Below are 25,100 nucleotides of genomic sequence, written 5' to 3'. Positions count from 1 at the left end.
GAAGCCCCAGAATGTCACTTGGGTAGCAGCCTTCCATGATGTGGCGAGCTTAGGAAAATTAGGACAATAGTGAATCAACACCCTTGACGACTCTGTCTAGTATCCGTGTGCTTACTGATCTACTTCTCCACAAAACTCCCAATCCCCAGCAGGGGTGCGTGAGTTGCCACCTCTGCTTTTCCACAACCTACCTACAGGGAGCTGGCCCTGAGCATAGCACATGCTCCAGAAGTACTGCTCTCCTTCCCCAGCCCAAACAGCCATGCAGATGGCCCCTGGCCCCACTCTTCACTACATGGTGCCTGCCCTGATGTCTGCAGAGAGAGTGAACACTGAATTGCTCTGACCTGTTCATGCTCTGATCTGTTCAGAGGGCGGTGCCTCTGAGCAGAGGTAAGAGGCTGATGGGGTCCTGTCCCCATTGCAAGTCCTGCCCGACCTCCATGGTTACTGTGACCGCCTGTGGGGAGCCTTGCTTTGCAACAGATTTAGAAAACCTTCACTGAATGTCAGCAGATGCCTTGAACCTAAGGTAACAGGTGTTTGCACAAGGATCATTCAATAAGCATTTCTCTAGCCCCTAGCAGAAACCACAACGGGGACGAAGACAGAAATCAGCAGTCCTTACGTTCAAGATGTCCTCAGTCCAGCTAGAGGGACAAGTGTTTTAATAAGTATATGTCAGCATGACCAATTCACAGGCAAGCCATGTTTACAGCTGTACAAGCAATGCACTGCCCTACTCTGGAGGTGCCTGGGGGTTTAGAAGTGGCAGATATTTGTTGAGTCATGATGACAACTCTCCAGCAGGTGGCAGTCAAGTGTCTTGAGGAAGGCGTGCTTTTTTTGTAGCAGTGGGGCATAGGTAAGGTACAAGAGCAGAACAGACGAAAAAATGATTTGTTTGTGGGCTTGGGTGTGTGTGGAGGGGTGCTGAGGAGGTGTTAATAAAAGGAGAACGGACCAGCGAAGAGGTCTTAGGAGGTGTTGCAGGGGTTTGCCGGGTGGCCTGGCTGGTAGGGAGAATGCCCTGAGCAGAGGACAGCAGTATATGCAGTGGTACTTCAGTCTCAAAGGTGCTGGTTGTCAGGTGTTGGGGTGTGAGGAGGGCCCATTTGTGGCCCTTGGGTACCCAAATTCAACTGGTAGCTCTAGACGTTTGTGGATCCCCAAATTAAACATCAATCAAGGAGACGGCATTTGGAGCTATGGGGCTTGATCAGTTGAGAGGATCCCGCAAGGAGTAAGATTTGTAAATCTGGGGCACTATGTCAATCAAAACAAGGCTGGTCTTTGTGGAAAAGAACCCCAATATCGTTGATAGAGGAGAGTCCACAGAATCCCAGTCTCCCAGACAGCTACTGAGGGTTGGTAGAAGGATTCAGAGATCTAACTAAGTCACCAAACAGGACTAGTTCCCCCAGGGCATGCACCTAGCTCAGTAAAGGCACTCGGTTTGCTGAATGATAAAAGGGATGTCTTCTTAACCCTTTGCCAAGTCCATCACTGAGGTGTAGAAAGAAAACAAGCTACCAACCCACTGGGCATCCTGGGGGGGACTCTTGGTCCTGGATGTGGACGTACAGGCCACGGATGAGACAGCTGTGGAAAGTGGCCTGACTCCACCTGACCACTGAGCAGCCGCCCAAATTGAAGTGGCCCAGGATGAGGCAGCAGAGCAAACAAAATGGTCACAATGGGAGCATCTGAGTTGGCAAGCAGATCGAGGAGATTACTCTTTCAACAGGGCTGATTATAATGACTGCAGAATGAGTTGGAGTCCCAGGAACCATCAATCCCCTTAACATTTCCATGAAGCATCTGAAAAGGGAACCGATACCACTTAGTGCTTTTACTGCTCTAGACCCTTTATAACATAGTGATTCAAAGCATGCTCTCTGATGGGAGATGGCGGTCAAGTTTCAAATCCTGACCCCATCATGTATGAGTGCCTAGCGTTCAAATCTCAGGTCCCACATTTACCAGCCGTGTGATGTTGGGCACAACATTTAGTCTGTATGTGTCACTGGTCTCTGACCCGACCTGTAGGATAAGGATAACATTACCTGCCTCACAGTTGTGGTGAAGAGTAAGTGAGATATATAAAGTGCTCAGAATGGTGTCTGGAGCATAACAAGCCCTCTGTAAGTGTCATTATTATCTTCCCATTAACCATCACAACAGTCTCATAAGACAACTAGTTAATGTTTCATCCGCTATCTTACAGATACGGAAACTAAGTTTGAGAGGGTAAGTAACTTGATCGAGATCAGTGATTTTGTATAATGGGAAGGAAGATTTAAACACAAGCCAGTCCAATCTAAAGCCCATACTCCGTCCACTGTGCAGCACAGCCTCCATGCAAACTAAGAAATGGGCGCAGTCCAGAGGGTGCAGGGATTTACAAATTCTTCAAAAATTACTTCCCAAAGTTCTGCCATGGAACACTAATCCCACAGGATTGTAATGATGTTATCTGGGGGGAAAAATCAGGGGCCAAATACGTATAGGGGATGCTGGGTTCAATAGTTAGCTGTTTCTTCTGCAAGGCTTCTTGGACCTTTAAAGATGGGCCCATGGAGGGTGAAGGTCTAAGGGCAGTGGAGTCTGAGTCGAAGTGTATGCATCCACACAGCATTTATCACCTCACGTCTAACAGCCAAGGGTTCCATGGGGCACACAAGGGGAACCGTGCTCTGCAAAGCCATTCAGGATTAAGAGTCCCCTCCTGTGTGACCCTCCTCTCCCCCTGCTGATTTCCTCACCAGAAAGAGCTTATTTCCCAGCCTCTTGGCTCCTCTGAAAGCAGCCCAGGCTCTGAGGTTCATGTCCCACTTTTTCTTATGAGTGGTCTCTGGCCACTTCCTTTGCCTAGTGCATGCTCACTGGCCTGGCACTGTCCTATGCCCCTCATGCAGACCCTATGCATTTAGCCCATGGCCTGTCCCAGAACCAGAAATTTTTTGCAAGAGTTTTCCCCCAGCCTAGACCCCAGAGATGGTCTGCGTTACCTGGAGGACAACATGGGATCTGAAGCCACAAAGAGAACTCCCAGGTGCTTCCTCTCCCCAGGCAGGGTCCAGGCCTTGTTCCCCTCTGCACCCCGGCACCTAGCACTCCACATCTGGGGGCAAGGCCGGGGGCAATATGCGCTGTCTGCCACACCCCTCCAGTCCTGCCACTTCCACTCTGGGGACCAGGCTGGTGAGGCCAAAGCTCTCTTCCCAACCCTTGGTCTCAACACGCCCCTGCGTTCAAAGAGGGCACAGGGTGCAATCCCTGATGGAAGCAAGAAGGATCAACGAGTCATGCTCAAGGACCAGCTAAGTGAAGGCGCATCCACCTGGCTCCTATTTCTTTTCATTGTTTTCCTGCCTGTCCTTGTCTTTAATTGCTACAGAATAAGAGGAGAGAGCCTGGTTCTACAGACTCAGGGGGGGAACACTCCTTTCACCAACCAACTTACTGCCTGAAGTTGAAGAAAATTCTGGAAAACATCTGCATCTTGTTCTAAAGGAAACAAAAGAATGCACTGCTGTTATTTGGTGGCAAAGGGAGAGAGGCCGGTGTGAGGGAGGGTGGAGTTAGGATGGAGCACTTGAAAGGTGCTTGTGTTTCTGGCTAGGGCTCAGGGTTTGCCAACAAGACAGGCAGGGCCAGGCGGCAGGGGCTGGGCTCAGGGCGGACTGAGACGCAAAGAAGAAAACCACACGCCTTCTTCGAGAATGTTGGGAGAATGGGAAGAACATTCAACAGCAGAGAAAGGGAATATTATAGGATCTTAGATGGAACGGCCTACACCTTTTACCACAGTAAAGAGCAAGGCCAACTACAAAGCAGGGTGGTGGGACCCCAGGACAGGCAGGAAGGGATGTGTGGGGCGGGAAGCCTGCACAACAGCAGAGCCTCCTGGCAGGGCTGGGCAGCCGGCATGTCTCCAGAGCAGGCCGGCCAGGTATGGGACCTTCCTGACAGAAGAGGAAGCAAGTGGCAGCAGAAGAAGAGGCTGAGGGTTCTCCCCCAGGTACCAGAAAGGCAGGAGAAGTGGGTTTTGACAATAGGCTGCCCCACGGATTCTGGGGTGACACAGTAGCATCGGCTAAGGATGCTGGGGGCATCTGTTATGTCCCACCCAGCACAGGGTTTGGCTGACTGGCAAGGAGGCCTCGGATGGCTACCACTGCCCCAAAACCTTGAGGCAATCCAACACAGTTTATTGAGAACCCACATATACCAGGTAATTTCTTCGGTGAAAGAATTGGTAATTTGAGTAAATTTCCACCACAAACTGCATGTAGTAGCCAAATTTTAAATCGGGACAATTTGGTAACAACGAAGACACTGTTGGTGCGCTGGCCCACGACCACTCATTAATCTCTCAACAAATATGTACTGAGGGCATCCAAGTGCCAGGCACTGTTCTCCACGGCAGTGCTGGGGATGGGGGTAGGGACACAAAAATCCTTGTCCTCATCTGGCACACCTCCTGGTGAGGAAGGCAAGAAAACCAAACAAGTAAGTCGGGTGCTGGGTGGCAGTGAGTGCTCAGGAGGAAAGTCAGAGATGGGGAGGAGGCAGACCACGGGAGGGAGGCAGTCAGGAAGGCCCCAAGGAGGCTGGACAGGAGGAGGTGAGAGGCGACAGAGGTGTTCCATGCAGAGGACAGCTGGTGAACAGGGCCGGAGGGAGCTGCCCAGTGCTAGGGGACCAGTGACTTGTGGGGACTAGGGAGAGGAGACAGCTGAGGAAGGTGGGGGTGCAGTCAGAGGGCCAGGCCTGGGGGCCTGAAGACCCCAGTAAGGATCTTGGTCTTGACTCTGAGTAAAATGGGGAGTGACATGATCCCTCTTAGTTTTTACGTCCGGCTGCAGTGGTGAGAAGACACCCTGTGTGTGTGTGTAAAGGCAGGGCAGAAAGCTGAGTTAGGAGACAGCTACAACAGTCCAGGGAAGAGATGCTGTGACTCAGCCCTCAGTATTAGGCGTGGGGGTGATGAGAAGCAGCTGGATTCTAGACATATTTCCAGGGGTGCTGATCAATGGGATGTGAGGTGTAAGAGGAGTCAGTCTGAGTGGCCATGGCGGGGTAAAAAAAGTCAACTCTTGGTATGTTCTGAGAAGTTGATTCTTGGTATGCTCTAAAGGAATAGCCAATGGGTTTCCTGACGGTCTAGACATGGGGGTGACTCCCAGTCCATGAACTGCACAAAGGCCCCCAGCCAAGGGGGCAAAGCCACTTTCCAGGTACATGCCCCATGTGACAGCTGGAGGAAGAGGGCCCTGGACGCCATCCACCTATCCAGGGAGGAGCTGCTGGTTTGGGACATGTTAGGCGTGGGATGCCTATGAGATGTCTAGGTGACACCACAGGCCCTGCTGCTGTGAGTGGAGGTGAAATAGAGCAGTCACCGGCCACCCCCGCCCCTCTGAACACTGACCACGTCCCATTTACTGAGCATCAAACACGTGCCTAGGATGGTTCCTGCCTCGACATGTCTCCTTCGGTCCTCATAACGACCTTTTGGGGGAGGCATCGACATCATGTAGAAGATGACTGAGGCTTAGAGAGGTAAGGCAACTAGTCCAAGATCACGCGGCTGAGAAGGGCCAGAGCAGGGACTGGAACCCAGATATGCCCAACTCCGGGCTGGAACTCTGCACATGCTCTGTTGCTTCAGTGACTCAGCAAATAAAAGCAACAGCTCTGTCCCAAGTAGGAGAAAGAGAGTAGGGCAGGCTCATACCCATCCCTCCCCCACCTACAGTGCAAAGATGTCAAAAATCAGTACCAAGGACGTGAATAACCAGTGCGCTGGCGGAATGGCACATCTGTTCAATGGGTTAACTAAAAGCCAGGAGATCCTTTTTGTTTAAACGTGAACAACTGAAAACCTTTCTAAAATGCACTTGTCCATTTGCCTGGCAAGCGCACTTGGAGGAAGATGATGTAATCTATAACGAGTCTCAGGATCTTCCGAGCCCTAGATCTAACATGTTGGTCTGAATGTATCCTGCCTGATCCCAGAAATAACCCAAGTTCCTCTTAATGAAAACGAAATCAGCTTGTTTTTTTCCCTTCATTTGTCTTCTTTTGGCAAGAAGAATTAAAAAAAAAAAAAAAAAAAACCCACAAACTTCAGTGATTTCAGTTTCATTTTTCTGAGCTTTGGATATAGTGAGTATCATGTTTCTGTGGTTCTGAACAGGCATGAGTCGTAGAGCTCAAGGTCATTTTTCTGAGAAAATAGTGCAGGAATCACAACAAAAATAACAACACAAAAACTAGTGGCAGAAACCACACACCAGGCTTTTTTTTCATGCTAGTCAGTGTTGTTTTGTTTAGTCCTCAAAGAAGAACTAATTAATTCTGAGAGGGGTCAGATAAATCGCCTGAAATTCCTCAGTTCACAAGTAGGAAAGCCAGGATTCAAACTCAGGTCTGTCTGACTCCAAAGCTCTGTGACAACTGAAGCAATACTACCTTTTCTGAGTTAAAACAAAACAAAACAAAACAAAATTTCCTATAAATCAATAAAAAAGCAAATACTTCAGTGGAAAACTAAGCAAAGAATATGAATAGGAAACCACAAAAGATGAAACACAAAGACCAGTAAGTATACAAAAACATGCTCAATCTCATAACAGTCAAAATTTAATAGATAATATGCCACTTTCACTGCTCATATTAGCGAAGATTCTATTTTAAAGATAATACCAGTATTAGTGAAGATGTAGTAAATGGGCAGGTCAGTACACTGTATATCTGAATATAAACTGATATACCTTTTGACAAAGTAATTTCATGTCTAAATTAAATTTTATGTTTAAGAATATCATCTCTTACATAGTACTCTTTTAATAGACATGCACTGGTATCTGTTAATATATCAACAGATAAAAATGGATATACATTTAATAAATTTTTATTTAATTAATAAATGATTATTTCATTTAATAATCTTAGTGAACTGATATACATTGATATACATTGGTGAAAAAGGATTCAAACTTATATACACAATATTTCCCCAATCTTCTTATGTGTCTATAGAAAAAAGACAAGAAAAAATTCACCAGAATATTAAGACATCTCCAACTGGTGAGATGGGTCATTTTTGTTTTAACATTATAATTCTCAATTTTCCATCTTTTTCTACATTGGACATGAATTATTTATACAATAAAATTTCATAAACACAGAAAGGACTGAAAGGAAGTAAACAGAAATGCTGATGGTAGCTGTCTGTGTGGGCTGAGACAATGGGTAGTGATTTTCATCTTTCAATTTCTCTACCTGTTTCAAACTTTCTCTTATGAGGTTGTGTTACTTTTGAACTAAGCAGAACTGTAAAACTTAGTGGTAAGTATTCAGATTTTCTGTAACTATATCAACATCATAGAAAAGACTTCAACTAGTTTCCAGTTAGGAATAACAAAGGACAGGGAAATCACACACCAGCTACCCTAGATGAAAGCCTTGGGAAATTTCCAACACAGTGAGTGTTAAGGGACCAAAAGCTTACTGCCAGCCCACACATGACCACCAAGGCAGCATCTGACACTGGCACATTCACAGTTCGTGTTTGCCTTTTAGGTGTTGTGTTCAGTTCTGAACGCCTGGCTATCCATGGCATCAACCCAACAGGCGCACAACATTGCTGCTCAGTACAGTCAGTGCTGGGCAGTATGTTCCCTAGTGACAGTTGCTCTCTCCTGGGGACCCTCCTGGATGTCAGACCTTTGTGGTCCAACTGAAGAGCCCTCAGGTTTCAGGGCAGGTAGAGGCCCAGGCTTGAGCAGGATGCTTCTGGTAGACTGACTACACCCACCCAACTTGGCCTACAAGTTACCCCCACGAGAAGCCTCATTACCTCCTTGACTTTCCCCTGGACCTGCCCACAGCTCCCAGAGTCAGTCTGACTCAGACTGAGGTGCAGGTAGAGGCCACAAAACAATCAAAACAAACTTAGTAAAGAGTGGGGAGCCTGGCTGGCTTTTCTTTCTTTAAAAGTCTATATGGGGACTTCTTAAATATATATATGCACAGGTGGGAGGAGTGAAAAAAATAGAGATGGCAAAAATGAAAAAATATGACAATGGAAACTGTTTCAGGCTCTTTTAGGATTATATATTTTCTAAAAGGGACAGGGGAAACATCAAAACACCTCATTTCTCTGACAATGAATGCAGTTAAAAATTTGGACTTCTACTACATATCCTTATGTAAAAGGACATTTCTAAGAGATATGAAACCATTTCTTTTTATTTAAAGTCTGTCTTAGAATTTTTCTAGCTAATTTGTAAGCATGTGTGTGCATGTGCACACTCTCTCTCTTGCTCTCTCATATTTTCAAAGACGCAATAAAAATATTTTAAATATGTCCTTAGCTCTCTTGAAATCTGTAAACAATATAACCTTACAACACTTATAATTCCAAAAATAATCAATATAATGCCCTAACTGTAATACAAAGAAGAAAGGAAATATAGTTAAAACTAAGACAGGCCGGGCGCGGTGGCTCAAGCCTGTAATCCCAGCACTTTGGGAGGTCGAGACGGGCGGATCACGAGGTCAGGAGATCGAGACCATCCTGGCTAACATGGTGAAACCCCGTCTCTACTAAAAATACAAAAAACTAGCCAGGCGAGGTGGCGGGCGCCTGTAGTCCCAGCTACTCCGGAGGCTGAAGCAGGAGAATGGCGTAAACCCAGGAGGCGGAGCTTGCAGTGAGCTGAGATCCAGCCACTGCACTCCAGCCCGGGCTACAGAGCAAGACTCCGTCTCAAAAAAAAAAAAAAAAAACTAAGACAATATGTAAATCAATATGCAAGTATTGAGGCACTGCTACACCAGAAAACATCATGAAAGACATATGAAATGCTTGCACCTATTCATAACAAATAGGCAAATCTTACATACTTGGTAGCTGTGTTCCTAGAAAATTCAGTATATACTAAAAACATGCAAAAATTATTTGTGTTTATGTGTTAATTGGAGTCAGATTCCAGGCTCGGATAATTTTAAGCAGGGTTTTGCCTACATGAATGCACTGAGCATTAGGCAACTGTGCTGGTGTTGGGCAATCTTTTGTTCCCCAAGCATTATATCTAGCACCCCTGCCTTCCCTTCTTCCCCCAGTAAAGCCTCGTCTGGGTCGCTGTGACAGCCAGATCACCCACACACATTCCCATGATGTCCTATAGGGGGCGCGACGTACCCACTCAGAACCGGTAGCATTTCTACAGACAAAAAGAGGCAGAGAGGTTAGCTATTTACCCAAAACAACAGAGAAAACCCAATGGCAGACTGGACTAGAATAAGAGAAGGAATAGATAGCGGAGGAAGAAGGAAGTTATTATTCTCATATTTATCTTTCTTCACTGCTAGACAATTGTGCCAAGCACTGTTATGTCCATGCAGAATCTCATCTAATCCTCCTGTCAATCTTCTGGGTTAGTACTATTATCATCCCCATTTTTCAGATAAAGACATTACCTTTCAGGGAGGTGAAGTAACTCTCATAGCCCTATTTTTGGCAGAACCAGATTTTACCCAGTGCTTTTTACATTGCTTCAAGCTGCTCCCCTCCAGGTCTCTGAGTCGACGCCCCAGGGTCCCTCACTTTGCTGCTTAAGTCTCTGGAAAATAGTGACGGGAATGCGTGCTATCTGAAAAGCAACTCACAAAGAGAAAGATGGTTCAATCCCAGCATCTCAGCCCTTCTGGTCCTGTCAGTATATGGCTCTGGCCAGAAAAGCCCAGGCATCCCAGAGCACGGGAAGCAAAGACTCTGGATGAAGTCATGGGCCATCTTTCTCTAGACTCCTGGAAGAGCCTGGCTAGAGGCACCAGGGATCATTTCAGGAGAATGTGTATTTGGCACCTACATCCCAGTTTTGGAGGGTAGGTGGTCATCACATCCTTCCACCCCCATAACTGCTGGAGTTGTTCTCTGAGACTGAATATTGGATTAGGCACTTGAAGAGGTGACCCAGTTTTACAATTCTTAGGTACCTCTCTCCTACTTTCTGGCCATAAAACCATGACTAAGCACTTTAAACAAGAAACCTATTGCTCAGGCACCATGTTCAGGAAAAGAAAAACATCAAGAGCCCTGTATTTGTCACCTCGATCTAAAGTCACCATTTCATGAACCCTGTAGGGCCTGGCAGAGCTACAGGATGAACCCATTTGTTGGGGACAGGGCAGATGCCTCTGCCCTGCAGTCTGTTCTGTCAAAACAAATTCTGAAGGTTTCGTAGGAAATGGTTCAACTAAGGCTCCTGTCAAATGATTTCTTGCAAAATAAGTTAAAGCAGGACCAGCCCAAGTCCAGTGCACCATAGGCTTATTTTTAGCATTATGCAGGAAAGGCTGTAAGATATTCTGGCACCACAACTAAGAGCATGGGCTCTGGAGTCACAATGCCCAGCCCCAAATCTCTGCTCTGCTGCTTGATTGTGTGGCTCTGGACAAGATGTGAGCCCTTGTTCCTTAGTTGCCTCATTGGTAAAACGAGGATGATGAGAGGGCTTACCTCACACGGTGATTTTGAGTCATAAATAAGACAATTCATGTACGGAGCTTAGAACAGTGCCTGGCCCATGGCAAGCACTCTCTGGATACATGTCACCTTTACTGGGATTAATACTGACTGCCATGCCATAGAAAGAATGGCTGAAGGCACTGGAGAACATAAACCTCGTGGAGGGAGACAGAGCGGGTGGAGAGGGAAAGGACGTGGGTCCATGAGCACTACCTTGAAACTTCTAAAGTGAAATTGTGCCATGCCTACAGACCTTTGTTCGGTGTTGCTACAAACAGCAGAACTAGGTCACTAAGGAAACACTGCCAAAAGGCAGATCTGGGGTCAGAATAAAGGAGGATTTTTAAGAGCCAAAGATGTCCATAAAGCAGGAGCAGGATGTCTGGTGTGGAGATGTCCGAGTGGGGCTAGCGGACTGCCTGTCACAGGCAGCCACTGCACAGATGGGATCCTCCTGCACTGGTGGGTGGCTAGAGGAAGTGACCCCTTAGGCCCCTGCCCACTGGACCATTCTGTCACTTTGAAAATAAGTAAATAAATGTTGATAGCCAGGGTGTGGCTGATCAGCCTGAAGGAAGGAGGATGGACTTTGCACCAGTCTTTACACAACCTTCAAAACTTTTACTTAATACTCTCAGAACCACATCTGGTGGTGGCAGTGGGGACAGGAATGACAGGTAATGGCTCAAAGAACCAAAAGTGTTTCTAGAACACCTCCTGGTACCAGACAATAATTCAGGGAATGTGTAAAATGACAGGGCTGTGAAGAGCTATTAACATTTTCTTACTTTGGACGATTTAAAGAGTATTGGCTGGGCGCGGTGGCTCACGCCTGTATTCAAGCACTTTGGGAGGCCAAGGCAAGCGGATCACCTGAGGTCAGGAATTCGAGACCAGCCTAGCCAACATGGTGAAAACCCATCTCTACTAAAAATCCAAAAATTAGCTGGGTGTGGTGACATGTGCCTGTAATCCCAGATACTCAGGAGACTGAGGGAGGAGAATCACTTGAACCCAGCAGGCGGAGGTTGCAATGAGCTGAGATCACACCACTGCACTCCAGCCTGGGCGACAGACTGAGACTCTCTCTCTCAAATAAAAAAAAAAAAAAAGACAGTATCGATGACTAATGCCATTATTATCTGGGGGCACACAATATAGAGTGATCAAGTCTGCCAACTCCATGGGCTGTGACCGTGACAGGAAGCCTGGGGTCATTCCAGTTCACAGGCTACTTCTCAGTCTCCTCTCAGGCAAAGGTTTTAGTGTTCTTCAGCACCTCCTTGCCTCCAACCCACCCACACAACCTCTTGACCTGGATCTTACCCAAGTCAGTCTCCTGGCCGAGTCACACACAGGAAAAGTTGCTGGAACATAGTGAAATGTCCAAGAGCAAGAAGTAATAGAGAGAAAGAGGGGAATCTGCTTTGTGAAAATTCATTCAGAGCTGGGGCCGCCTACATCATGAAATAGTGTTACCTTTATTAACTACAGAAACAATTTTAAAACTAGAAACTGTTTTATCAACAAGAAAAATTGCTAGCTTGTATTGAAATTATAATCCAGATCCAAGAAAAAAATGAAATTTCCAAACTAAAGTTCATCAGCCATTTTCCAACTATTTCCTGTGTAATTGTTACTGCTAATTTATATATTCTCAACTCTGAGAACTCAAAAGCGGGTAAGTGGCTGTAGGTATCAAAAGATTAGGAAAAACAAATATGTGTAGGTGACCTTGGGGACATTCTGTGGACACACTAATTGTTTCCTATCTGGCAACACCTGGCACCATGTTTGAGAACCACTGTCCAGTCCGGCTAGGAACTCCGTAGGCAGGAAGATGAACCATCTCTTCTCAGAAAGAATGGATTCAATAACCCAAGGGCTCCAACTTTGGATCCCAGCTGCTGGATCTGCCCACAGCCCCAATTCCTCCCTCCCCACCTCTGACCTTCTCTGTAGTAGGTGGTTCATGTCCCAGCTTGTCACTGTCTTTTACTCTCTGGTTGGTTGTCTGTCTGTAGCCAAACCCTAGTATATCTTCCTCACCCATAATCATTCCCCCTCACTTGTTCCTCTCCATGCTGGCCACTACAGCCTTAGTTTAGGCCCAGACCAACCCCGCCTGGCCTCTTCACATCCTCTAAAAGCCCTGGCCTTTGGCATCCCAACAGCTGACTTCTCCAGAGGCTTTCACAGTTTGCCCTCCCTAGCAAAGGTTTCCCTTCGTCCCTCTGCCCCTCCCAGCCTCAGAAAGAGAAGAAACTCCCCAAAGCCCACTCTGGCTCAGGCACTGTGCCTGACATGTAGACCAGGGCAAGAAAGATACAGGTTCACCACACAGGCCGGCACCAGTCCATTGATATTAGCTACCAGAACGCTACTCAAAGATACAGAGGGTCAGAAAAAACTCAAACCCACCATGACCAGTTATTATTCTCCTATCAGGGGTGGGGCCAGAGCATTGGGAACACAGCACTCATGCCACCCACTTGCTTTCCCAGAAAAGGGCAGAGCACTCCAGGGAACTCGGGGTTGCCTGTCTCTGGCCTGTGGCCCAGTCCTATGCTCCCAGTCCTATGCTCCCTTTGGTATTCCTATGAAATCACCTCAACAGTCCATTCCCAGGGCTCCTCCAAAGTTGCAATACTTACCTTCACTGCCTCCTGCCACCCACCATTGCATCATGCTTACCTTCCCACTAACACGTGGCAAACGTACTGCACCTTTTTCCATTAGAAAACTTTATAGCATCTACAAGCTTTTCCCAAGTGGGTCAGAAAGCAACTGATGTCACCTTTGCTTTGCTATCCAAATAGATTCCAAAATTCCCCACTCTCATTTTCTCCGCCACTCAACGATCTGTTATACACACATAACTTGGTCTGCTTATGCATGGGGTGATTGTTTGGCCATCTTCGTGTCTGTGTCTTCTAAGACTGTGAACCCCCGAAGGGTAGAAATAAGATCTGTTTAATACAGTAGCTCCAGCGAGCAGAGCAGGGCATTGCCAAGAGAAGCACAGAGACTGCCACCCCAGCCCACCTCTGCCATGACTCTTAATGGGACCCTAGGCAAGTCACTCCCTTGCCTAGGCCTCCGCTTCCCCACCTACAATGAGACATACTTAAAACTAGTGTCTCTCTGAAGGCCCATCTTGTAGCTCTAGTAGATTATGACAACAAAGGCAAAAAAGCACTGGGTTTATGTCTCTTCATGACTATGTGAGCAACAATCACTCAGGGTTAGGCTCAGCAAGATATCACAATACTGCGCCTTTGAGTAGCACAGAACTGCCATTGCAATGTGTGAAAACCCTAAAGTGGATATTTAGTGCAATGGGATGGATGTTTGTGCAGCTAAGTATAATGGACAATGAAGAATGATTTTATCTCCTTTTGAGAACATAAGTATACTATTCTATATTTATCCCTCCCATCTCCTAAATTAGGCAGGAAGAACTTTTTCTGATCGGCACCCACTTGCCAATAATTTCGCTCTACATCTAAATGGAGAACAGGAGTCATATAAGTTCACAGATTGAATGGATGGTTGATTTACGAAGCCCTTAAAATGTGGCTGCAGGCCGATGCTGGCAACCCCATAATTAGATATGGCATGCTCTGCAATGATGTATTTTTTAACTGTTTTTTAATAACTCAGTTCTCCTTCTGGGATGAGGAGAAAAATGGAATTTGTTAAAAATAAATCGAGATTTTAGTGGCTTTTCAGCCTTCTGCTGCTTGTTGCTCAAAATATTCTATAAATAAGAGAAGCCCTGCCCTATAGTGCACTGTAAACACCCACAGACACTCAGAGCCAAATTCTTCCAATTATGACCCTGTGCCTGTTGCCAAGCTACTGCAAGGACCTACTTGAAAGGCGGCCATCTAGGCCATTTCCTGATTAAGCTGCCCTGTAGCAAGGAATCAAGGCCTGCTGCTTTGGCATTGTATCTAGTCTCAAATAATTACTCCGTGTTCCTGAAATTAAGCCCTTTCCTTGTGATAGAATTACAATTCAGAGGTAAGTGAAAGGCTAACCACTCACCCATCTGTCCATCTGCCTAAGTAGTGTGTGCATTTAAGACCCTGAGCTGTCACATGTTGGGCTTTATTTAAATCAGGTAGCAGAAGGACACTCACAACAGCATCTTTAACTGCACTGAGCAAATCAAGGTCAAACAAAAGTAGGTCAACTATGGACATGACAGGTGAGTAGATGCAGCCTGCCTTTCTGCTTAGTGGCTTCCTGAGTCATCAGTTTGGGTCACCATTGCCCAGCCCAGCGGGCTGAAATGGTCATTTAAAAATCTGTACCGTACCCCAAGAAGGCAATGCAGTTATGTCAGGTGTAGGGCTTACTGCTCTGCAGTTCAAATGCCAGTGTGTGAGCTGGAACTGCCCCGGCCTCTGTGCTTCCACGCAGCCTCAACAAGCCATTGAAGAACTGCATGCAGAGAATCAGAAGATGACAGTGTGCCACACTCTCACTGAGAGAAATTACTTCCAGCACCTTAGAAACCAGAATGTTCAAAGCAGCAGTGGAGCAAAATGGGCTCTGGCTGGAAACTAATCACCCCCCACCTCCCACTATGAGGCTTTCACGTCAGCCCAACTGGGTGAGTGTTCAAGAGAAGTGTCGTCCACATTGGCCCAGAGACCTTCAAAAGGTCCTGTGACATGGCTCCTGCCCCAGGAACTCACTCTCTAAATGGGAAGCCCATTAATGAACAAGAGAATATGTGGTCAGATTTTCCAAACTCAAAAGTGAGACCTATACACTTGGAGGGGCAGTGTGTTTAAAAGTAGGAGTCCTAGAAAACTTGGGACCTGGGTGGTCACAAAGCATTGAGCTCTTCAGGGAGGGTTCTGCTGGCCATCCGATGCAAAGGGGTCCTTCCTATGACTCTCATGCTACCCCTGGGTTCTAATTTCTTAATAACTGAAGTGATCTTGTGTTCTTGCGCCTCCTCTGATTAGAACGTGAGCATCATGAGAGCGGAGACACTCTCTGTTTTGCTCGACTGGTTCCAGATCAACTAGAACAGTGACTGGTTCTTAGTAGGTACTCAACAAATAATTCACTGAAAAAAAACAAATACACACCAGACTCTCAGAAAAGCATATTTATACCAATCTCCCTCAATCCCTACAGTAATATTATGAGGTAAAACAATTAGATCTCCCATTCAATGAGAAAATCAAGGCTCAGAGAGGGTGCGTATTTTGCCCAGGGCTGCATCTAATAAGTGATAGAGGTGGAATTCAAAACCAGGTATGGAGTGTTATGATCCTCCCTTTGTAACGAGTGTCTATTACTTTGTATAATTTAGAAACAGCAAAAATGAAAAACTCTGAAGGAAAAACTGCTCATCAGAAAGAGCTTTATATCAACTAATCTTATCTGTGATGAATTCAGTTCTGGCACCCAAAATCCAAGTTCCATTTCCATCTACAGAGGACACTGGCAGCACAGCTACAGCAGGAGAAAGGATTCTGGGGCCTTCCTTATGAAAGGATTTGATTCCTTTCTTTCTGTAGGGCCTCAAAAGCCAGGCAGGGAGTGGAGGGGCCATCGGCACCAGCGATCATCATGCCTACGGCTGCTGGCTCCACGGTTCACTGGAAATGTTCCAAAGAGAGGCTCATAAGCAAGTCTGAGGTCGAGGAGTTAAAGTGTTTGTAATCTGCCTTCTCCCAAACCCATACCTCGAAACTTGAAAGGGAAAAAAAAAAAGCATTTTTTAAAGACTGAAATTTCAAAAATGTTTAAAATGAAAAGTAGAGATTTACATTTACCTGAATTGAGAAGATTAAACCCTGCTGAAGCTAAGTTTATCCCCTTTTTCAGTCTATAACTCACAATAAAATTCCTACTAGTCTGATGTTTTGGGCCAAGAAAGCCTCTGCAGTCTATCCTCTAGATGCAGGCAATGGCTTGAGTTTATGTGCAAATCAGCAGGTACATCTCATCAAAATGGCCAGGCCAGTTCTCATGTGTGAATACATATCTCAAATATGGGAAATAAATGCAAACAGCACATAGTATCAATGAAACAGGTATAGCGTTGCCAAGTTGCCCAACAACCCTTAAATACAAACATCCTGCAGAAACATTACACCCTCCATGGCTGTGAATGAGGAGCAGCACAGTGACAAACGAGCACATAGCCTTCCAGATCAGAAACTGTTAACTGGGATCTCTGGGTGGACTTCAGGAAAAATGTCTCATGAAAAATGCTGGGCTTGTATTTGTCTTGTGCATTTTTTTTTTTTTTTTTTTTGAGAGGGTCTATAAATTTCTTCAGACTCACAAAGTGATCTGTGACCCCAAAAGACTAGGACTACCCCTTCTGTTGCAACTCCTGTTTCATTTAGACAATGCTGCTGACACAAACAACTAGACAGGAAGCCCTTTCACAGTAAACACGATGATGGTAACAATCAGAAAAAATTGTCCAAGTTCTTACACAGACGATCCAGCCACCGGAAACTGTTCAGTCAATGACATAAAAGAGGTCAGTAGCTCAAAGGGACTGGAAAACTGCTGCGCCTTAGCTTGAGCCCACTGCCCAGACAAGGACAAATGGCACAATGAGAAAAGCACAAGGAAGTAAACTTAGGGGCCAGAAAGTTTGGGACAGGTGAACTTGGGAGCAACAGGAGAAAAAAACAATCTTTGGAGCCAGGCAGGACCTCACATACAGACTCAGTCTGTGACTTTGGGATGATGATGATGATAATGATAACAGCATCTGCGATGAGCTTTTATTTGCTGACAGCACAATGTCTGGCACATAGCACATACTTATGTACTTAGGAAATTACATGTTATTTCATTTAATTTTATTTTTCTTAGTTTTTTTTTTTTTTTCATAAAAGAGAAGGGGTCTCGCTATGTTGCCCAGGCTGGCCTTGAATTCGTGGCCTCAAGTGACCTCCCACCTCAGCCTCTCAAAGTGCTGGGATTACAAGAGTGAGCCACTATGTCTGGTCATTTCATTTAATTTTTTATCACAACTCCGTATTATCTTCATAATATAGAAGATATATATATAAAATGCCTATATAATCTATATTATCTATCTACATATTATCTTTATCTTCTAAATGCGCAAAAAGGTTAAAAAAATTAAGTAGCATGCCCAAGGTCCCCAGCTAGTTGAGAATCAATCCAGGGTCTATTTGGCTGTAAGCCCATACTCTTAACTACTAAGCAGTGGCAAGCTTCAGCTTCCTCATCTGTAAAAGAAGATTATAATGCTTACATCCCCAAAGTAGTAAGGATTAGAGAGAATGCATGGGAAGTGCTTACCACGGTGCCTGGCACACAGGAAGCCGTCTAGTGTAGATTCCTATGACATCGGAACCTTTGGAAGGGAGAGGAGAGGTGGGAGGTAAGCATCCAGCTATACAGATGGTACGGCACTTCACTTTTCACTTTGAAGGGCTTGACAAGCAGGATTAGGAATTCTGGACCAGGCTTAAAGGACTGGGATAAGGCTGGTCCAAAGGTAGTGAGTTATCTCCATTGATAGTTCAAACTCCTTGTTCTACTCTTTTTTTTTTTTTTTAGACAGAGTCTCACTCTGTTGCCAGGCTGGAGTGAGGTGGCATGATCTCGGCTCAACTGCAACCTCCGCCTCCTGGGTTCAAGCAATTCTCCTGCCTCAGCCTCCCGAGTAGCTGGGACTACAGGCATGTGCCACGATGACCAGCTAATTTTTGTATTTTTAGTAGACACGAGGTTTCACCATGTTGGCCAGGATGGTATCAATCTCTTCACCTCGTGATCCGCCCACCTCGGCCTCCCATAGTGCTGGGATTATAGACGTGAGCCACCACACCCGGCCCCTTGTTCTACTCTTTCCCCGCTTCTCACTACTGCACTTGACTAGTCTGAAAAAATAAAAACTAAAAAAATACAATAAAATTTAGAAGGCTGGAATGACACACTCTCAGGGACACAGAGGGGACACACCTCATCAAGATGGGAAATAATGTGCTTACTTAGAGATGAAAGGCTTTTCATCAAAACTTGGAGAGGGTTGAATTTTTGAAAGAAGGAATCATTCAAGCCCCCCACACACACACAAAAAGGGTCTCAAAAGGCAGCACCAGACAGCGTGGCTACACCTGGGCCAGGAATGTGTGCCTGCTGCCGGTCTGCCTCCCTGAGACCCAAGGACGGCAAAGGCTCCTGTGTGTGTTTGTAAGAAGGGAGATGCTGGAGCCCCATTTATCTGTAAACCCCACCTGGAACTTGAGCACAGTCTAGGTGTTCTTTAAAAAAAAAAAGAAAAAGAAAAAAAGCAGCATTTGTCAGAGCAGAATCAAATATGGTGAAATGTACCCACTGAGAGAAAAAAACCAATGATTTAGTGTGGCTTGGAGTATGCAAAGATCAATGGATCCATCTGCGGGAAGAAGACTCCCACTCACTGACACCACCATCTTGACTATTCTCTTATTAAAAAATGGAACAGGGGAGGCTGCGGAGCAGCAGAGTCACTCCCCAGAAAGCCAACGCCACTGCAGAGAACATGCATCCCAGGGCTTAGGTTTGCTTGGTGAGAAAAACACCACGGAGTGTCAACAGTCTCTCCCTGGACCAGATCGTCCCCTCCTGCTTTTCTTATAAAGGAATCACTATACCAAGTTATCCCAATAGAAATCAAAGACACTCAGGTCCTGTCATCTTCAGGTCCTGTCATCTGTCCCCTCTTCTCCATCCTCACAGCTCTAGCACAACACTCAGCATCAATTTCCTGGACAATTTTAACAACCGCTAAAGTAATTCTGCTGCCTCCCTCCTACAGTCCAGCCCCCACACTGCCACCAGCTGGCTTTCTAAAATAAAAGTGCTGACCACGTCACTCACCTCCTGAAAGATGTCTACTAGATTTGCACTGCCTATGAAATAAACTCCAAAGTCTTCACTTGCAAGCAGGCATGCATTAATTCAGTCATTTGTCCATCCACCCACCTCATGTTTCAGGTTCACCCACTGTGTGCCAGGCTCTGTTTTAGGCCCTAGGGTGCTGAATGCAATAGATAATACCAGGTCCCATCTTCATGGATTTATATTCTCGTGGGGTAAGACAAACCATAAACAAGAAGACAAACAAACATATCATATAAAGTCAGGGAGTGATGAGTGCTAATGAAGGAAACCAAAGCAAGGTAGGACAGAATGGTTGAAGTAGCGGGGAGAGGGGGCAGAATGGTGCTTTTTCAGACAGGTGGGAGAACACTTGAACAGAGGCCAGCATGGAGTGAAGGTGAGCCAGGTGGTGTCTGGGGAAGAGCAGCCCAGGCTGAGGACAGCAAGTGCAAAGCCCATGAAGCAACAAGGGGAACAGTAAGAAAGATGCAGCGGCTGGAATGGAGTGAGCAGAGAGTGCCAAGTGATGAGACCAGAGAAGATGAGCAGGAGGGGCTGGCAGGCCACAGCGAGATGTTTAGATTCCATTCCAAAGATGCCAGAAAGCCACTGGAGAGTTTAGAGCAGGGAAATGACACATATTTGCTTTTTAAAAGATCTCTTTGCCTACGTAGAAAACTGACAGAGACATGCTGAGAGACAGTGGAGATTTGAACGAGGGTAGAGAGCAGCGGTCTTGTCTGTTTGGTTGACAAAGAAACTAATAATAATAATAATAAGGAGCAGTGGTGGCTTCCAGGACATACAGTAACAGCTGTCAAGAACTGCAATGTCTGAGATGACAGATACATTAATTATCCTAATCTGGTTATTATAGATTATATGTATGGAAACATCACTATGTACCCCATAAATATGTACGATTATTATGTGTTAATTAAAAATAAATAAATTGGCCGGGTGCGGTGGCTCATGCCTGTAATCCCAGCACTTTGGGAGGCCGAGGCAGGTGGATCACTTGAGGTCAGGAATTCGAGACCAACCTGGCCAACATGGTGATACCCCATCTCTACTAAAAATACAAAAATTAGCCAGGAGTGGTAGCGCACAACTATAATCCCAGCTACTTGGGAGGCTGAGGCACAAGAACTGCTTGAACCCGGGAGGCGGAGGTTGCAGTGAGCCGAGATCATACCATTGCACTCCAGACTGGATGACAGAGCAAGACTCGGTCTCAAATAAATAAATAAGTAATTTTTAAAACCAGTAAAACAAACAAAAAAAGAATTGCAAACAGATGATGTGAAGGACATAGGAGGAAGCAGAATCAAAGATGATGCCCACATTTTAGGCCTGGGGAGCCAGGTGAAAATGATGGGACCTCATAACATGGGGAAGACTGAGGAGGAACAAGGTTAGTTTTGTGTTTGTTTTTTTAAGAACAAATCAAGACTTCTGTTTAGTTATGTTGCGTCTGGGAAGACCACTACACTTCAACATGCAGTCAGCTGCTGAATGGGCAGTGGGTATAGGAGTTGGGGGCTCGGGAAGACAATCTGGGCTGGTAACAAAGATTTGGGACTTGCCAATATATGGGTGACTGCCAAGATGAAGCCACTCAGGTCCTCCACCTCTTGGCTCCAGCTCCAGACATGCACCTAGTGTGTCACCTCCTACCAAGGCTCCAGCCTCTGAACTGTGCTCCTTCCGCCTGGGCCCTTCCTACTTCTACAGCTGATAGACTCCTTCCTACCCATCTTTTAAGACTTGCTCACAACGGCTCGGTGCAGTGGCTCATGCCTATAATCCCAGCACTTTAGGAGGACAAGGTGGGAGGATCGTTTGAGGCCAGGAGTTCAAGATTAGCCTAGGCAACATAGCTAGACCCTGTCTCTACAAAAAATTACAAAAAAAAAAAAAAAAGAAAAAAAAAATCAGGCAAGTGGCACATGCATGTAGTTCCAGCTACTTGGGAGGCTGAAGCAGGAGGATCCCTTGAAGCCCAAGATTTCAAAGTTGCAGTGAGCTAGGATAGCGCCACTGCACTCCAGCCTGGGTGACAGAGCAAGACCCTCTCTCCAAAAAATAAAAAAGACTTGCTCACAAGTCACCTCTTCTCTATGAGGTCCTCCAAGAGAGAACCAGTGTCATCCTCTCTTCTCCCACAGCACCTACTGCATACATTGGTGACAGGACAAACCCATGTGTCACTTTATGTATTTATACCTTTCCTCCCTGTGTGCTTCTTGAGGTCAGTGACTCTATTTCTCTCTGAATCCCTTCACCTAACATAAGGCCTGGGCACGATGGACATTTGCTAAATGAATGGAGTTTTCCTCTCTGAAAAGAAATGCAAAATAAATTATATAAATGCAAACTGATTCACACTGCAGCTTCTGTCTGCAGGGGGGGAAAAAGTGAAAAAATAAGGTGCTGTCATTGAAGCACTAATAAAGCTCAATGGGGCAGAAGAGTATCTTCCTTTGAGGAGTTTCTTAACAAAAAAGAGCTTCAAGAAATCTAAATGTTGAGTATCTCAGGGTGTTGCGAGGTATAATGAACGCTGTACCTCATGAAGGTGTTTTGGTTTCAACTGCTGAAACACCCAGTTAGTCCAAAACCAGTGCACTCAGGAGTTGGAGACAGAGGGAAGGAAGCCGACATTCCTTCTCATTCAATCTGGACAGTGATCCTGGGAAGCAGGTCCTCTTAGCCTTCCTTTGCAGACAAGGACAAGCATCAGGGAGTCAGGTGATTAGCCCAAGGTCACAGAGCTCGGGAGTATAGGAGCCAGGATGCTCACTTGGGCCTGCCCAACACCAACGCCGAGCTCCTTCCAGCCTCACACAGTTGATACGGGTTCATGCAGTAGGCAGGGTCCCTAGGACCACCTGAACCCCAGACTGCACCAAGGACACAATCTAGTAGTTCTGGAAAGGGAATGTTATTCACCCATAACGACTGAGGAGTTACCAGCAGAACCGAAGCTGGAATCTAAGTTTCTGATTTCCAGGCCAGGCTCTCAGGGCACTGTGTATTCTCTCACATAGTCTTTAAAGGGCAGAGATAAAGCAAAAAATTAAAAAGCTAACAATCTAATCTATCTGCTTACAAGTACCTTAGAAATAAAAGTTGAGAGGAAAGGGAAATTGTGTTTTTTGTCAATTATGACTGATGTGTGACCCTGGGGCCCCACTAATAGTTAGGAAAGTAACTGAGCAGCTGTCATTGCCCCATGTGGGTTACAAAACCAGCAGCACAAATCAAACTGGCTAGCACATGGCAGGCAGTGCTCTCATATGTTCAGACAAACGTCTGCTGTCTACCTACTAGAAGGTGAACCCCAAGCAAGGCAGCAAAGAGGGAGAAAAAGACCCTGGAGGTGAACTGTGGCTTTCCTACTCACTACATGTATAATATTCAGTATATTAACCTCCCTAAGCCTCAGTTTCCTCATCCATAAGAAAGAATGGGCAGCCCATTTCACAAAGCTGCTCTGACATTCTGGGGACTAAGTGAAATGGCACATGTGCTTGGTACACAGCAGTCACGCAGTAAACATCAAATGGTTGGTAGTTTGTTCATTGCTGGGCAACTCAGAAGAACTTATATTTACTGTAGAAAAAGGAATGCAAAAAAAACCCCAGCTACACCAAAGTTCTTGTAAAATCTCAGTAGGGTGAATTAGTATCCTCTGATGACTTACTAAAGTATAAAGAAATTCTTTAAGAAATTTTCAGTGGCTGAATATTTCAAGGCAGGGCTGGGGGAGAGGCAGAGTGAAGGGAAAAGGAAAGGGAAAAAGAGAGGAGCTGAATTTGAATATATCAGTGTATTGGCAAGTCCAAAAGAAGTCAACATGTACATAAAAAACAATGTAACTTTATCTCTAGTGGATACAGCTGTATATTAATTATTTATAGTCTGTCTTCTCTGTCAGACTCCTGTTGAACCTTCAATACCCCACCTACTTTTCAACCCCACCCACCTAGAAGGTTAATCTTTCCTCTATTAATTAGTTCCTATTACTGAACACACTATTTGCTTGTTAGGCTCCCGTATCAAATACTAAGCTCCTGAGAATACACATTGTGTATGATTCATCTCTGGGTTTACATGGTAGCCTTCCTCTCACTCCAGGATCCTCAGCCAGTAGCCACCAGCTTGGAGCATCCCCAAGGAACTTTCTCTCTACAGCAGGAAGATGAGAGAGGACTCATATTTATACTGTTCATTCTGTGTTGAACATCTGAGAGGCACCTGACAAATATTAATTCATATATACTTCAAAATGCCCCTGGGAAATAATTACTGTCCCTACTTTGTAGAAGGAGACACTGATGCTTAAAGAGGTCAGGTCATCAGCCAAAGGGTCACACTGTTAGTAAATGTGATGATGTCAGGATTTAAACCCAGGTCTGTCTGGCTCCAAGTGCCTCTTTCCCCTACGCCAGACTGCCCAGCATAGGTCTGATGAAGCTGAGGGCACCCTCAAAGGATAAATGGCCTGGGCATCAAGTCTACTCACTCTCATAAAAGTAAGGCTAGTTCTAAGAAGTCAACAAAGGGTAAACTGTTTGCAAATGCCAGATACCAGCTCGGAGCCAGAGAGGAGGGCTAGAGAAGGTAGAATTCAAAATTTCACATGGAGTTAGCACGTGGTAACCTGACCTGTTTTTTCTAAGAAGGAGTCTTGAAATATAGCCTGGACCAAGAGTTCACAACTACCTGTGATCAGTTAAGGCCCCTGGCTGAGAATCTGCAGATCCTTCCCAAATGCTAACGTTTCAAACATTCGTGAACGTGAGCCTAAACGTTAGCACTCCTGTGAGAAATCCATGAACAAAAGTGACCACCAGAAGTCTGGGAACATCACTTCCCTTTCCTTTCCTCATCTAGCTCAGTAAACGAAAAAGCCATGGGGTGTTGTAGGCAAAAACTTTGTCTCAGCCTCACAGCAGTCACTTGCCATCTCCCGCTTCCCAGGTCTCTGGGGCCCAAGGCCTGGTACTCCCTGGCAGGGCCCCTGCAAATGCTGACCCGGCCTCAGTATTAATGGCTCAGCCCTCAGTGGGAAAGACAAGCCAATCTGGCAGAGCTGTGGAAAAGGAAGCTGTGATTTGGCTGTAATTCTTCCAAAGGCTACCTGGTGCGACTGATATCCTTAATAATTATTTAATAATTGTGTACAGTATTTAGGGAACTTTTTGTCACCTTGCAGGATGATAACCATCATCAAAGTCAAGATATAAAAAATCATATAATTAAATCTACAGACATATATTTTGAATGCTTTTCTAAGATAAACATGTAATTTTGATGGCATTTTTTGTGAGGCTTTTAAGATTTACTTTTCTTATACATGTTTAAGCAAAAACTAGATTAGCAAAGCCATAATGGGATGTTCCTAGGAAGAGCATGAATTGGTACAGCCTTTTTGGAGGGTAATTTGGCAATATGGATTCAAACTTTAAATAGTAAACCATTTAAACCGAAAGTCCTACTTCTATGTGTCTATACCAAAGAAAACCTCATGCAAAAGTTCACAGGTGTGCACAAAATTTCCACAGCAGCAGTGGCTGCAATGGCAAAAGATCGGAAACAACCTGAGTGTTTACCAATACAAAATGAAATTTACTTAACATACAACCATAACATGGAGTACAAC

The 25,100-nt window shown here is 45.4% G+C and overlaps 1 protein-coding gene across 46 annotated transcripts in view; it reads right to left on the bottom strand.

Moving 5' to 3' along the window:
• The window catches only part of ARNTL (aryl hydrocarbon receptor nuclear translocator like), a 109,489-nt gene that overhangs the window by 42,094 nt on the left and 42,295 nt on the right, over window positions 1-25,100 (bottom strand). For 11 of the 46 annotated variants that reach the window (XM_021926029.2, XM_021926037.2, XM_021926040.2 and 8 more), the window contains exon 3: window positions 17,864-17,918. The exons of 34 other annotated variants lie outside the window; for them this stretch is intronic. The gene's annotated coding sequence lies outside the window, so the exon portion shown is untranslated. Of the gene's footprint in view, window positions 1-3,466; window positions 3,511-17,863; window positions 17,919-25,100 lie in introns of those variants that run through there. One more of the 46 variants, XM_031653340.1, reaches the window with a different exon arrangement.

Source organism: Papio anubis, chromosome 12 (genome assembly GCF_008728515.1).
Source record: "Papio anubis isolate 15944 chromosome 12, Panubis1.0, whole genome shotgun sequence".
NCBI lineage: Eukaryota > Metazoa > Chordata > Mammalia > Primates > Cercopithecidae > Papio > Papio anubis.
The sequence above is the reverse complement of the archived record's forward strand: the minus strand, read 5'-3'. Positions and strand labels throughout refer to the sequence as shown.